Consider the following 16,763-nt stretch of genomic DNA (forward strand, 5'->3'; position numbering starts at 1 on the left):
CAGGTGCCCAATGCCATGTAGGTGTTCGGGAATCACATTACACTTAGTCATGCAAGGGATCCTGGGTTGTGAGACACTTGCGGTCTCACCACAATCATTCTGCTGTACACATGTCCCCTCAGAGAATTAGAGGCCGTCTGCTGTGATGAAGTGTTTCTGTCTATCTCACACTTAAACATAAAAACAGATGTATAAGTTGCATTGAAGACCCTGTTGCAAGCCATCAGGCAGCCAGTCGCCCGTGAAAATCCAGGGGAACAAAGAACACCGCCCTCCAGCGAGAACTGTCAATGAAATTCAAGATAGGGCACATAATATTCATAAGGTCCCCTTCGTAGACCATGAGAGTAGAGATCAGAAGCAGTGAATGAGGAGGAAACAGAGACCAGCCAACCAATGAGGCCAGTCAGACCAGGTCCTGGCAATCCCGGCCAATGAGATGAGAGGTATTGGAAGGGGAATTGACACCGCAGAGATGGAGAAGCTGTAGGGAACCGGATGATAGGGGACATAGCATTTATAACGTCCCCTTCCTAGACCATGAGAGTAGAGGTCAGAAGCAGTGAAAGAGGAGGAAACAGAGACCAGCCGACCAATGAGGCAGTGAGACCAGGTCATGGCAATCCCCTCCAGTGCAATGAAGCATTGAGAGGCATCGGAAGGGGAATTGACACTGCAGCGATGGTGAAGCTATAGAGACCCGGAAGATAGAGGGTTTAGCATTAATAAGGTCCCCTTCCTAGACCATGAGAGTAGAGGTTAGAAGCAGTGAATGAGGAAGAAACAAAGACCAGCCAACCAATGAGGCCAGTGAGACCAGATCATGGCAATCCCCGCCAATGAGATGAGAGGTATCGGAAGGGCAATTGACACCGCAGAGATGGAGAAGCTGTAGGGACCCAGAAGATAGGGGCCATAGCATTCATAATTTATAATGTCCCCTTCCTAGACCATCAGTGCAGAGGTCAGAAGCAGTGAGTGAGGAGGAAACAGAGACCAGCCAACTAATGAGGTCACTGGGACCAGGTCATGGCAATCCCTGCCAATGAGATGAGAGAGATCGGTAGGGGAATTGACACTGCAGAGATGGAGAAGCTGTAGGGACCCAGAGGATAGGGCACATAGCATTCATAAGGTCTCCTTCGTAGACCATGAGAGTAGAGGTCAGAAGCAGTGAATGAGGAGGAAACAGAGACCAGCCGGCCAATGAGGCAGTGAGACCAGGTCATGGCAATCCCCTCCAGTGCAATGAAGCGTTGAGAGGCATCGGAAGGGGAATTGACACCGCAGAGATGGAGAAGCTGTAGGGACCCAGAAGATAGGGGACATAGCATTCATAATTTATAATGTCCCCTTCCTAGACCATCAGTGGAGAGGTCAGAAGCAGTGAGTGAGGAGGAAACAGAGACCAGCCAACCAATGAGGTCACTGGGACCAGGTCATGGGAATCCCTGCCAGTGCAATGAAGAGATGAGAGTTATCAAAAGGGGAATTGACACCGCAGAGATGGTAAAGCTGTAGAGACCCGAAAGATAGAGGGTTTAGCATTAATAATGTTCCCTTCCTAGACCATGAGAATAGAGGTCAGAAGCAGTGAATAAGGAGGATACAGAGACCAGCCAACCAATGAGGCCAATGAGACCAGGTCATGGCAATCCCCGCCAATGAGATGAGAGGTATTGGAAGGGGAATTGACACCTCAGAGATGGTGAAGCTGTAGAGGCCCGCAAGATAGGGGGGTTAGCATTAATAATGTCCCCTTCCTAGACCATGAGAGTAGAGGTCAGAAGGAAAGAATGAGGAGGAAACAGAGACCAGCCGACCAATGAGGCCAATGAGACCAGGTCATGGCAATCCCGCCAATGAGATGAGAGGTATTGGAAGGGGATTTGACACTGCAGAGATGGAGAAGCTGTAGAGACCAGAAGAAACGGCACAACAGTCTTAGCCAATAGAGTAGTCCTTACATCCTAAAAGCACAGCTTCCGGTAAGCCCTTCCTGTTATTTTGTACGTCCAGAAAAAGACAAGAAACGTCTCAACAAATTGGAGTAAAAAAAGCTAAGCATTACATAGTTTGTGTTTTTAAAATACAACTTCCAACTGTGAAACTTAACAAGTATTTTCCTTTAATGTCACCCGCACTCCCTCGCCAGCTCAGCCTGGCCAGATTTACCCTTTCACAAATTCAAGTGCTCCTTTTCTTCAATTGTGCACTCATAAATGCAATCATAAATGGCGGGATAATGCCATATGTCCGCTTGACTAACTACTGACTTTGATTTCTTCTGTAATAGAAGTCATTCACTCACAAAATTTTAGGCATGGTAGTATTTTGACTTTTAAAATAATTGATAACTTTGAAAACTTTAGATGTGGAGTTTTATCTCTAAATTAACAGAAGCTCTGACTGAGAATGCTGTGTACAGGAGGTGCCCTGACTATTGATGGGCTCAGCCCAGACGCCAGGCTTGCACTGGCCTAAAGGGCAATAGGGCAATGCCTGAAATACAGGCGTACCATGCTAGAGTGGGTCTGTTTTTTGGGTCAACATGGGCAATTATTTTGGACAAAGTGGACCAGTTTGATTAGTTACTTCACCATGCAGCTAGTAGTTTTGACCAGTGTTACTGAACAAATATTCTTCAAAATGCAAAGTTTTTAACACATTTTTACCAACAAAGAAACCTGGGTCCTCGACGAGGAAGGAATTGCCGCCATTTTCATAGGCGCCGGGTCTGACCCTGCCAGGTGGCAGACTGTACCACAGGGCCCAATTGTTGCAAGGCTAGTGAGACCTGGAGATTGTAGCAGGAAGTTGTCAGAGATTTCATGAGAAATCCTGCAAGAGTTGGAGAGATGTGACTGGTGTCTAGAGGGCAGAGTGTTCTGCCGTGAGGGGCTAGAATGAGAAGAACGAGGGCAAGGCCAAATGGACGAGAGGAAACGTGAGTTGTGCCTAGCCTGCAGGCTGAAACAAGGAGAACTTGGGCATTGAATTCTGATAATTGTAGTTCAAAAACCCAAGTGTCCAATGAAGACTGTAGAACTCCTTGTTCCCCACAGATGACCATGACCTCAGGTGAAGTTCCAGTAACTTCTTTATTTAGTTCCAGTACATTATGATGGTCATATAATGTCAGGTACATCTGGGTTCAGGGCAACATACACCTGCATCCTCCCAGGTAGGCTTACATCTCCCAACTGACCACATAGAACCCCAGTCACACATAAACATTCTAACCCTTAACACTCCATTGTCAATCAATACACTGACCAAAGGTTCCATTAGGATGCAGGATAATACCAAATCCCTACATATCTCCCTTCCTTAGGGACATAAAAACACAAGTAGATAACTTAACCATAATGGCTAATAACAACACGCACACAAACAACCCCACGTTCAATGCACTTGCCTCATCACTCCTAACTGAGAACATTCTGCTAGTCTCATTACATATTCCAAAATAGTCCACACAGCCGTGGGACACAATTACAATCAATGCCCCTTCCTCTTTCTACCAAGTGAGGAAAAGGCACCCAACTGCTCAAACATCCTTACTAAAACTTTTACAAATAGAGGCAGCCATACCTCTCTTCCTAAACTTGACTTCATCGTCCCACAAAAGAACACACACACATCTCCCTCACACCCAACAATGCAAACCGGTATGTACCTAAATACACACCACCTCCAACTAGACTGAGTATCCCAGATACCCGGGTAACTACTTCACTTCTTGTGACACCATTACCCCTAAATTGCCCATGTTGAAAGTATTCCTAAATACAATACAGCTCCTATTAGGGAAAACCACACTTCATTCACACCAGCATCATACCAACATCAATGACTCTACTATAGTCTTTGCTGTATCATCATGAAACTCTGAATGGTTTCTAAACCAAACAACCAAACAAAAACTTTGTTTGACACTTAGCACTTTAAACTTTAGCATTAAATAAGGTCTTAATACATCTGCATTACAAAAGTCCCACCTGTGGAAATAAAACATTAGTGCACATAACTATACTTCAGATTCCACATACCAAACTCTAGCAATGTTGTCAATGCAACCTATATTTCATTAAATGTCGAAACTAAGCCTGTCAGGCCTCTGGCCGCCTGGGTACCTTTCTGCTTTTACAAAATGGAGTCGCACTTGTATAATGTGCCTTATTGAGGTAGGTATATGGTTGGCGCTTGCCGCTCTATCTTCTACTAAGCATTGCAGGCAGTATTGATTTCTTAGCATCTTGCGTTTCAAGCCTATTTACACACGTTGAACAGGACGGTTGCTTCCATCTTGTCTCGTAGCACCATTTCTTTACGTTTTAACATTGTCTCTTCACTGCGTATAATCCATTCAATTTTGTAGTAACTCGCACTGGTGTGTTTTCTTCGATAGCTGCTCTTGTTCATTCTCGGATCTGTTCAGGCCCTTGTGTCATTTCCACTGGCCTTCCATTAAGGGTTTTGGGGTCTCTTCGTGGACTGTGTGTAGGTACTCCTCATTTCGTATCAGAGGCTGGTATGGCTGTCTAATAGGGTACCATGCTGCCCAGGGTTGTCTGATTATGGGTGCTTCAACTGGTATGGATCTTCTGATGTATACTGGGCAGAGTCCTAGTGCAGCTCTTTGTAGGTTCATTTGCTCTTCATACGTCTCATGCCTTGGCGAGTTCCTTCCTGGTAGCTCGAACTGGGGGGCGGAGGTGCAGGTCATGTCTGGAACCTCCTTTACACCGGGCCATTACGACATTGGAGGGCCCGGTATTTCCTCATTCCAGGAACCCATCCCCATTCCCATTCGAGCCCCTATAGGGCTCGAATGGGAACCCCCTACCCCCAGGGTTGTAATGACCCCCATAATCTTGACTTTTGCAGGCTCTTAAGTTTACATGTCTTTATACCAAATTATTTTATAGAGAATGCACTTTTTTTTCTTTTTTTGGGGAGGGGGCCCCCCAAACTCAATTTCCAACTACTAAAAACCCACCCCAACAGTTTCCCAAAATGATTTAACCCCACCCCTAACTGCATTCTCTATAACATTTTTCGTTATAAATATATTCGATATATAGTCTTTCTTTATAAAAAAATTGATATAAACACTGCATACCAGCTCTTAAATTCTAACCGTAGTGAGTAAAAGTGAATAGGTCTTCTGAGTATCTAATTGTGCCCTATGTGGGCTGCTCACCAGGCTGCCAAATCCACAATGGCACAGCAATCTGTCTAATATTTTCTGGAGGGCAATAACCTAAGAAAGGTGACACACCCTTTGAATCCGCTTGCTCACTTAAGAGTCAAGGTGGCTTTTTTTGCATACCAATGGCATGTACCCCTAGAATATAACTTTGGGGTGGCTATAAGAGCCATGCTCCACATTTTTTGTAAAAAGTTCTCGATGGATTCCAGGTCTGGGGGTCACGCTCAATGGATCGATGTGATATTATTGAACTCAAAAATAGAGAATTAAATCTTAATGAACTCAAAATTCTGAAATAAATACAGAATATTTTTTGGGGGACCCAAACCCCCTGTTTCCTCGTGTTTAGTAACCGTCCCCAAACACCTCCCTGCCAGATTTAACGCCTTATCACACCCACACATATCTTTTTTTTGTATTTCAGTATTTTTTGTAGTCGGTAAAATGTAATTCTCTATTTTTTATTAGGTAAAATCACTGGATACCACGCCCAATTTCGACAGAGCTCCACGCTGTCATGCCCCCAGCAACAGCAACACACCAGGACACTTCTAACCCACACTCGACTTCAGCCAATTCATCCCAATGTCCTATCCAGCAGCGGCATGGTGGTCAACGTGCTGCGGTCTCCCCTCAGCAAGAGGAGCACCGTTTCTCCATTCACGGCATTCATGGCAGCTGTGGCTGCGTTGGCAGTGGCGGATGCCATGGAGTTGGAGGAAAACACACATAGCGCGTCGGGCTGCTCACGTGGTGCAGGCCTGTTCATGTGACCAAGCGGCAGCAATGATGCAAACTCGCTCACGTGATCAAGAAGTCACATCAGGATAAAAGAACGCCGGTCGGGAAGTACAGCGCTTCTCAGCTGTGTTTCTTACCCGGCTCGTGACGCAATTTGTTTTCAAGTACTGCTTCATTGGTATTTTGACCTCGTTTTGTCTCCTGCACTTCCCTCGCATTATCCTTTGGCTACGACGACTTCGAGGCCTGATCACACAGACTCTACAACTTGGTTACGACTGCTCGGACTGCCTTCCTCCTAACGTTTTGTCACGGCGTGCTTTCATATTGATACAATGGACCTTTTGACCTCGGACTCTGCACCTGGCTTGAATTCGGATTTCCCTTTCACTTGCTGCTTTCTGCCCTCACTAAGTTCTCATTGGGGCTCTTCTCAGTTCCAAACTGGCAATCAATCAAGTCCTGAGTGGGACTTCACAGATAATGATCCGTGCTTATATATATATATATATATGTATAGGGGGTAATGACTCAAGCATATGAAGTAAAAATGTAAATCAGGGGGGCACCTGAAGTAAAAACGTAAATCAGGGGGGCACCTGAAGTAAAAACTTAAAGATTCCCCTTGTTCCTGCACTTTAAAGAGTGGTCAGAAGGAACGTGAACCCAGAGCCCACAGAGGGGGGACAATTTAGGCTATGATGACGTTTGAAGATGTCATAAGGGGGTTAGTTCAAATCCCATGACGGGGTATTAATTAGAAGGCAGGTATACGTATGACCAGCTGGCGTCTATCTAGTCTGTCTAGTCTGTCGTATATGTCCTGTGTATGTCAAATGTGAAATTACTGTACTTTTGATTGATTGCAATGTATTTTGCTTTATGCGATTTCGTAATTAAGAGGGAATCGCCTTTGAATTGATGAGTTTTGAGTAAATTGTGTTTACAAAATTTGGCGGGAAAAGGTTGGATTGGAGCTTGCGTATGTGGTGCTCGCTCATACTAGTGGAACGCTTAAAGAACTGTGTGAATATTGTTGGTGACAAAATTAAGAATGGAGGAAGTTACCCCACTTGCGCATTTATGTAAGCAGCTGCCCAAGCATGCAGTAAAATTGAAAAAATACAGCCAGGAGTGGGTTAAGGGTACCGCCAATAAGATGTTTATGTCTTGGCCCCATAACGGGTCACTGTCTAAGGCTGTTTTACAGCACATGACAACATTTCTACACGCCACATATACCGGCAAGAAGCTTGAGAAACGCCTTAAGGTTCTCGAACTTTGGAAAATGTTCGAGCAAGCGAAGGAAGAAGAACCACCCGCAGACTGGATTTTAAATGTATGTACGGAGGGGGGGTGAGACGCCTACCGCGCCACCAGCCCCGCCGGAACCTGTGATTGAGGGAAGCAAGTCAGAGGGCCTTTACCTGTTGAGAGAGCTCAAAGCAGCCACAGGGTATAGCAACCCAGCGTATGAGTCGCCTACATGCAGTAGTGACGAGACGAAAGAGAAGGAACAGGAAATTGATCTTGCCTCCGCAGTCCCGAGGGACAAGGAGAGGCGCGGAGATGAAGGAAAGGATCAGGCACAGAGTAGTGCATCTCTCTCGAGAGAGGGAAAAAAGCAGAACGGGAACAGCGAGTTAGCATTCGCGAAGGACGAGTGGATGGGAGGTCAGATATTGCTAAAACTTGATGGTAAAGGGAGTGATGACGTAAGGCCGAGGGAATGGTCTGATGAGGTGCAGAGAAAGGGAAAAGAGAAGCAAAAAGGAAATAATAGACGAGAGGGTAAGAAAGAAGGATAGGTTAAGGCGAGAACATCTATATCGCGAAGAGCAAGGAATACCGCTCAGTCGCACACAATACGCAGCCTACGAAAGGTACAGGCAGAACATGCTAAAGTTGGAGGAAGAAAGGAGAGTGCAAGAGAGGAAAGTAAAGAAGTGGGAAGACGAGGAAAGTAGAAAGGCAAAAGAACATAGAAATGAACGGATGAGGGAAGTAGATAAGGCCAGAGAAGAAGCAAAGAAGCGAAAGGAAATAGATGAGGAAGCAGAACGTAAGTGCAGACAGAGGGCACGAGATCTAGAATATTTGCAACGGGAAGTTGAAAAACCCAATCCTGTTGTAGAATGGGAAGACATAGAAGAGTTCTTTCTTGCAAGCGATGCAGTACCAGGTACAAGCGGGACACATATTGATGATGACTTCGACACCAGAAGCATCGGGGAAACGATTGAGAATATTTATGACAAGATGGGCCTGGAACTAATTTCCCAAGGGGGAAGGGAGGATGAGTGCTTAGAGAGTACTCAGCTATACAACACTGAGGATGTCACCCGAAGTAGTGGGAGCAGGGGACTGTCCCTAGATAGGCTGGAGATTGGACAGAACGAAGAAGATGCAAGAAGCTGTGTAAACTGGGAGTATTCAGGATCTGACTCCGGTGGGGAAACGGAGGAAGGGGCACATGATGAAGGGAGACGGTGCGAAAAACGGCTCCCAGGGGACTGAGAGGTACGATGGTCGGATGCTAAAGTAGGGCACCGAAGTCCGCTGGACAATCCAGCCGCAATGAAGAAACACCCCAGGGTCAGAGGGGGCGTCGGCACCTGCCTATGTAGACAGGTTAAGGGCATTGCCAGGCAGACGACAAGGCAGGAATGCCGCCCCGATGGTAGACCAGAGAGCTATGGGGAAAGAGAAGGAGGACTGTGCATTCCAATTCCCGTTGCTAGAAAAAGGGGGTGCAAGACCACAATATATTCCACTGCCACACATGGACCGAGAAAACCTAAAAAATAAGCTTCCAATGCTGACATCGGGAGCTGGAAAGTGGATACATGAGTTAGAGAAAATGACATGGGTGTCACCTTAGCTATAGGGGACATTAAGGGCCTCCTAATTGCCATACTTGGTGAAAGAGCAGATGATGTATGGAAACGAGCAGGCTACCCTAGGGTAACCCTAACTAACACCACCCATGACGGAGCACCATTTAATAACTGGTGAGCAGCAGTGTGGAAAGCGCTGCGTACGCTTTATCCAGACACTTCTGACATGGGCGCTATAATGACACAGGAAATGAAAGAGTCAGAGGATGCGTTGCTTTATATCCAAAATTTTCAAGACACGTGGGTGCTCGAAACACATGAATCTTGGACAAAATCCATCCTGGTATTCTACCATATATTGTGCCAAGGGTTACCAGAACCGGTGCAAAAAAAACAGCTCAAGAAATTGGTAGGAATCGAAGTTAAACCATGGGCCGAAATACAGTTGACAATTGCACACTATTGCAGATTGTTTCAAGAAAAGAATCAGAAAAAGGAGGCAACTCGTAAGGGAGAGGAGGCAAAGCTGGTGCAAAGAAAGCTCTCAAAGTATGCTCTCAAGGGAGCCATGCTCACTATCCCAGCCGAACCAAGCGCACTACAAGCAACTAACCCACCACAACATAATCAGGGTAATACGGGATTTTACCCGAGGGGAAGAGGTTTTGGAGGTAGAGGATGGCAGAGCAATCAGGGAGGGTTTCAAGGTAACCAAGGAGGTTTTCAAAATGTTCAAGGTGGTTTCCAGAATGCACGAATGGGCGTTCCAGCTATGCCAGATGGACAAATGGTCCGGCCGCCGCCAGAGTGTTGGCTGTGTGGAGTGACAGGACATGTTGCGCACATGTGCAGAAGCCAAGGTATATGGCAAAACAGCCAAGGGACGGGGACAGGCATGGTAAATCAACCTGCCACCCCACAGCAGGGTGGTGCACAAAATTATACAGTGCAGCAGCAGGCGGTGGGCTTGCAGCAAAGTGCACAGCAAGTGGTTCAACCACCGAACATGGGGAACTTGCCACAGGGACAACCCCAACAGGCACCACCGCACATGGCTGAGGGCACTAATTCCGGTGGGGGAATTAACCCTGGAAATGGGGGGGAAACCCACAAGTGTACAGTGGACCGAACCTATATATAAAATAGCTCACAGGAGACTCTGATGTGTTCTATCCTATTAGTGACACCAGACCCTAACAGGGAACCTAGGATAAATGTCACCATAGGGGGGAAAGAATATTCCTTCTCTGTTGACAGGGGTGCAACGCGCTCGTGCATACGAGAAGGCAAGTTCTCCTTGTCCGGCGAGGCTATAGACACCCAGACTTTTACTGGAGCTCATAGGAGAGTTCCCTTTACTGATGCACTCCCAGTCTCTGTAGGAGAGCACGAAATGAATGTACCTTTATTATATTCACGTCAGTCCCCAGTAAATATCATGGGTCCGGACTTGATGACAAAGTTGAATATGACCATCTTGTTTACTGAGGATGGTATAGTGTGCTCCACCCCAGGAATGCATTATTCAAACGCGTGCAAAATGATCAGAGCATACTCTGGACGTGCAGCCATGAGAGCTATACCGCTGGAGACAGAGGTTTTCGCATATGGCGTACGGGTGCTTATGGCAGGATTGCCAGGCCTCGCAGACAAAACTATGAGAACCCCTGATGAGTTTTTATTCAGACCAAGAATACCCATGCACAAAGAGGAGGAACAAGTATTTCCCTTAACGATACAATCTGCCGCAGTAGGAGGAAAGGTGGTATTGGTTGAAGGATATGACGATGAAGACAGACAATGGTGTGCGATCATTGCCATTGAAGAAGGGTATTGAGTGGCTGATATCACCGATGACGATCTGTTCGAAGAGCACCCTGACCTAGAAGAGACAAGAGTGGAAGTGAGTCTCATATTTTGGGTCAAAATGATCAAACAGGAGGTGCCACAGAAAATGATGTTGGCACTAATACGCCCGGAGTACTTTGATAACAACATGGCCCAAGTGCCTGCCGCAGTTTGGACTACAAGGCCCTATGACGTAGGTATCCTGAAAGGGGTAGGTGAAGTAAAGATTAAGCTGAAGCCAGGATCTATTTTGCCATGAGCACGACAATACCCCATGTCCAGAAAAGCGGATGAAGGGATCGCAAAGACAATTTCCGCCATGATGGAGCAGGGCATCTTAGTGACATCAGAATCACCTTGTAACACAGTGATTTATCCTGTCAAGAAATCAAAGGGAGGGTCCTGGCGTTTAATCCAGGATTTATGAGCATTAAACGATATAGTTGAAGCCGAGTTCCCTCTAGTCCCTAATCCATCCACAATACTATGCAATATACCAACTGAAGCAAAATATTTCACGGTGATCGATTTGAAAAATGCGTTTTTCTCGATTCCATTGCACCATGACTCACAAGACTTGATGTCATTCACGTTCAGACAAATGCGCCTGAAAAGTACGAGGTTGCCACAGGGGTACTGTGAGTCCCCATCAATCTTCAACAGGGTCCTGCAAATGGACCTAAGCAATATCGCGGTGGACAGTGTTGTTTTGCAGTATGTAGATGACATTCTGATCTGCAGCACCACTGACGAGCAATGCAGGCGCGATTCTGTCCAGCTATTGACTATACTAGTGAGAAGGGATACAAAGTTGACAAGGAAAAGTTGCAGTACTGCCAACAGGAGGTGTTGTACATAGGGCAACTGATCTCACATGAGGGGAAGAAGGTAACCCCAGAAAGGGCTGAATCTATCATGAACACGGCCAAGCCGTGCACGATAAAACAAATGCAAAGCTTCTTAGGCCTGTGCAATTATGTCCGAGCATGGGTCTTTGACTACAGCTCGTATACCAAGCCCTTGCTACAGGCCCTTAAAAAGGCCCAGGCAACAAGAGAAGAAATTGAATGGAATGAAGCAATGGAGAGAGGGTTCACAGAGCTCAAGGGGGCAATTTGTAAGGCCCCAGTGTTTGGGATTCCTAATTATGCAGAGGAATTCTACCTGTTCTCACACACCGATGGAAATTTTATGATGGCAGTGCTCGCGCAGCGAACCTCGCTTGGATACAAGCCCCTAGCATATTACAACGGGAATCTGGACCCGGTCATGAAGGGCCATTTCCCATGCAAGCAAAATCTAGCTGCTGCCGCGTTCGCCATTGAGAAGGAGTCATCCATTGTGATGGGGTGCTCCATGACTTTGTATGTTGAGCACTCACTGTTCGCCATATTAGAGAAACCAAAGGGCACCCTGACGTCACTGAGAGCATCCGCCTACGAGGTGATTATCTCTAATCCATCGATTAAAGCAGTGCGATGTAAAACTGTAAACCCTGCCACGTTCATAGCTGAGCCAGCCACAGAGGGAGAACCCATACACGACTGTGCAAACTATGAGGAATTCTATGATGAGATCCCCAGGGTAAAAGAAAATGCCCTGGCAGGTGGAGAGATCGTCTTTATTGACGGGTCTTCAAGAATTGACCAAGAAGACGGACAAAGGTATACAGGCGTTGCCGTGGTAAAACACATAGCGAATGGAGAGTTTCAAGTACTCGTTAGTGCACGAATACCATCTCATTATTCGGCACAGGCTGCAGAGCTATTGGCATTGATACTCGCCATTGAGAACCATGCAGACCAGGAAGTAACGGTGTATACTGACTCCGCCTATGTGACGTCCACACTTCACGCAGGACTAGCACGCTGGAAAAGGAGGGGCTACCTCCGAGCAGAAGGCACACCAGTGCAACATGCAGCCTTGTTGGACAGGCTGATAAAAGCACTACAGATCCCAGTGGGCATAGCGGTCGTGAAATGCGCCGCTCATACCAAGGGGACGGATTTCGTGTCTCGCGGAAATCATGAAGCGGACAAGGAAGCCAAGCGCATGGCATCCAAAACTGAAACAATCATGGACGTGGAGGTGGCACGTACCCATGAAAGAATGATGGTAGCACGAGCCACTCCAGAGACCTATAGCAACATGGGGCAGACTCAGCTAATGGAGCTCCAAGGGAAGGCACCTCAGGAGGAGAAGAACTTGTGGAAGCGTCAAGGGTGTTCTTTAAACCAATCTGATGGACTGTGGAGGCAAGACAGCACTGGTAAACCAGTAATGCCTGTCACCCTTCTAAAGGTAGTGTTAGAACAGCTTCACTAATCCCATACACATGTCAAAGGAAAATCTTGCTGCAACGCTCGCAGAAGACTGGTTCACACCGAATTTAGCGGAGCATGTTGCATTTTTTATGGTAAACTGCATTATCTGCCAGCAATTCACCTCTTGGCACTCATTAAAAGTAGTGAGAGGAATCATCCCCAGACCAAATGGACTGTTCCAGCACCTGCATATCGATTATGTCGATATGATCCAGGTGTGTAATGGGTACAGGTATTTAATTGTGGTGGTGTGTCCCTTTTCAAGGTGGGTAGAAGCAGGTCCCTGTACACAACCCGATGCAACCTGTGCCGCAAAGTTCCTGGTGAGGGAAGTCTTCCCTAGATGGGGGGTGTGCGAGGTAATGAGATCAGATAATGGTGCCCATTTTGTAAATTCAGTTTTCGAACAGATCAGCTTGTTGCTTGGTATAAAGCACAAATTATCATCGGCGTATCATCCTGAAGGGAATGGGATATGTGAACGAATCAACGGCTTGCTTAAGGAAAGGATAGCCAAGTTGAAGCTCACATTAAAGAAGGGATGGTTGTACTGTCTACCACTGGCATTGTATGCTCTTCGGAACCAGCCAGGTTCCGACCATCATCTCACGCCGCACAAAATAGTTACTGGTAGAAGGATGAGGACCCCTCTTACCCCCCGAGACAGGGCTAGATGTGATGCCCAGCCGACTATGGAGGTACTAGGAGAAGAGATGAAAGCCTATCTGGACTGTTTGACATCCAGCAACCTTGTCATTTCTGGCCAGCTGCAGCAACGGCGGAAAGGGGACAGCACAGCACAAACCACAACAGATAGTGCTGATGCAGGTGCAGCTCACAACCTTTGCGCGCCCCTCATCTTCCCTGGTGACAGAGTCCTCGTAAGAAATTTCACCAGAAAAAGGGAGGACGAACCACGGTTTCATGGCCCGTTCATCGTAGAGGACTGTACCCCATCCGCTGTCAAGCTCAAGAGCAGGAGAGCCTGGATCTTCCTGAATGACACTAAGCCTTATATAGGAGAGAGCCCTCCTGCAGCACCTAACACCGAAGAATCTACAGACAACGAGAAGGGACCTCAGCACGTGCAGACAAGATCTATGGCGAGGAAGATGGACGCATGAGCAGAAAAGACAAGACTAAAGAACTCGTTGTGAAACGCGTGGCTTTACATTGAACATTTCCTCTGAGCACTAAAGGGGATACAAGACATTCGACAAACACTCTGTGCAGCCAAAGTTGCAGGGTAATGAAGAGAATCACACATCCGAAAATGCAGTGACACTGATAACATGAACGTTTTAGCCATGCAAGGTAGTGAACGCAAACTATAAGACTCTGATAGCGGCAAATAAGACATTTCTGAGACCCAAGAACGATATCCTGAAGCATCTAGTATCAAGACTCTTTTCGCAAAACTTATGGTGCAGTCCAGTCGAAGTCTTAAGTGGGATGTCCTTACCTACTTCCAACTTGTGGTGTTAACATACCCGTCACTCATAGGGAGAGGAACAAGTGTCACAGAATTCATTCAAGATCCAGATAACAAGAAGATAATCAGGCAACTACTGACTGTCATCGCAGAGGTCTTCGCCCAATTGCCCGAGCACAGCGAACAAAAAGCAAATGCTTCCACCTCATGTGATAATAGATGAACTGACCTATACCCTATTCTTCCGGATCATAGAGGAGTGTCCAGGACTTGTTGGGAGAACCACAGATACACTAACCTTTATCAGAGATCCAAGAAACAATGAATTTCTCAACCAAGTATGGTATAAATTGAACTACGTGGTTGCAATCCACGCAGCAGGAAAGTGTAAAAACTGTTCAAGTCAAAAGAAAAGATTGTGATCAGGACCCAACAAACAAGGCAGATGCCCCTGTCACTCGCAGATACCCAGCTGGCACACCATGTCATGCTCAGACTAGTCACAGACTATCCAGAAATGGTGGGAAGGCCTGCTGATGTTGACGTTGTCACCTTCCTAAGAGATCCAGTCAATTTCCTACACATGAGGACCCTTCTCCATGGGATCATGCTCCAAGTGGAGCTGTCCAATTTCCAACGAGAATTCCTAAGGAGTTTCCAGTAAGACTGTTCGCCGAGAGACAGATCGAGGAAAGTGCAAGACTGTTCACGCTGCAAGAAAGGCCTGTGATCCAGAGGCTAGAGAATCAGAGCAAATGTCATTAACACCAGAAGACAGCCGATACGCATATCGTGTTTTCTTTCACCTCATTGATAACTTTCCAGAACTAGTGGGCAGATCCAACCACATTGATGTGCCCACTTTTCTCAGTGATCCAGCAAAAAACGCTCAACTAAACAGGCTCCTGAGGGCTATTGCAGCGCAACTAAGAAGCAACTATGGACATCCACTGCTGAGGAGAGCCTTAGGAGGAGGAAATCCAAAATAGAATTTTTGTCATCATCGTTTCACTCTGGAGCAGATGGAGGAAAGAGACACTGTTCCTCAACTTGTCACGAGAGACCGAGAGAAAGGAGCCGACCCAAGAACTTCGCCATCCTATTTTCCTTTTTCTTCATTTTTCTTATTTTTGCCTATTTTTTCATATGTTCACTTTTATTTTTATTTTTGTTTTTATTTTTACGTGATTTTTAGTAGTTCCATCTTTTCAGCCTTTCACAGCGAACAGATTCCAGCATGTCATCAAGGCCGAGGCAAATTGGAGTTGTCCCCTGAGACGGTGTTTACTATAGAAATGCAGGATGAATGTGATGTGCTGAAACAGTACTCTAACCCTTCTCCATAGGCTAGCAAAGGAACTGTACTGCATATCCAGCGACTACTATCTTCACTCGTGAGAAGGGACATTTGAATAGCACGCATCACTTTAGTAGTTACTGAACTTTACAGCAACGTGACCAGAGCAAAAGAAGGAATAAATAACTGACTGTGAACTCATTCGAAATGGGGGCCCAGAACAGTAACTTGGTTTTACCCCAACAGAAAGGTGCCCCCGCTTTCCTGGGAGAAAATGCTGCCAGATGTCTTACAAATCTATCATGTGTATATGTTTGGTGATCATTATTGTCTTTCTGTCATTAACAATCAGAACTGCTTTCTTTATTGGTGCATGAAGTGTCCCACTATCAGCACGCCCACAGGATAATGAACGTCAGAATCCCACAAAAGCACCCAGACCCTATAGAGTGATTCCAGTTCTGAGAAAAGCTAATGATGAAGCAAATGATTTGAAATTGAATGTAATCAGCAGTGATATGTATACACTTGAGGTAACAAATGGAGAGAAAAGCTGGAGACAGGGTCAGCACAGAATGAATGAAAACGTTGCGCTGTCCACGGCACGCACCCACACACAGAATGCACACAAACAAGGGCAAGTGTCAATGGCTACACGGCCTCCAACGAAGGCAGCGAAGAAGGAGAAACTGCCTGCCGAACACTCAATTCCAGTGAATAGTGGAGATAACCAAGAAAAATCAAATGAAATGCCAAAGAAGGAGGAAATAGCAAAATCCCTCGAAAAAACAGAAGTGGCCACGAAAGAACTCACAGAAAAGACACACATGCTAATAGATTATTTGTTCCCATTTGTAGTCAGAGCAAAGAAACTGCACGAGGAGCTGAAAAACAGGAGTACAGAAACTATGACAGCAAGCACACCTGCTCCAACGCAAGGAACAAGCCGCAGGCCTACAACACAGCCACAAGTTGGGAGATTGGTGAACCAATGGTGGTTACGGGAAGTTTATGGCAGACTGCTAAAGGGAAGGAAAGGAAGCACCAATCTGTCCCCTACCATAGCGAT

Source organism: Ambystoma mexicanum, chromosome 14 (assembly GCF_040938575.1).
Source record: "Ambystoma mexicanum isolate Mex_15411 chromosome 14, UKY_AmexF1_1, whole genome shotgun sequence".
NCBI classification, from domain to species: Eukaryota; Metazoa; Chordata; class Amphibia; order Caudata; family Ambystomatidae; genus Ambystoma; species Ambystoma mexicanum.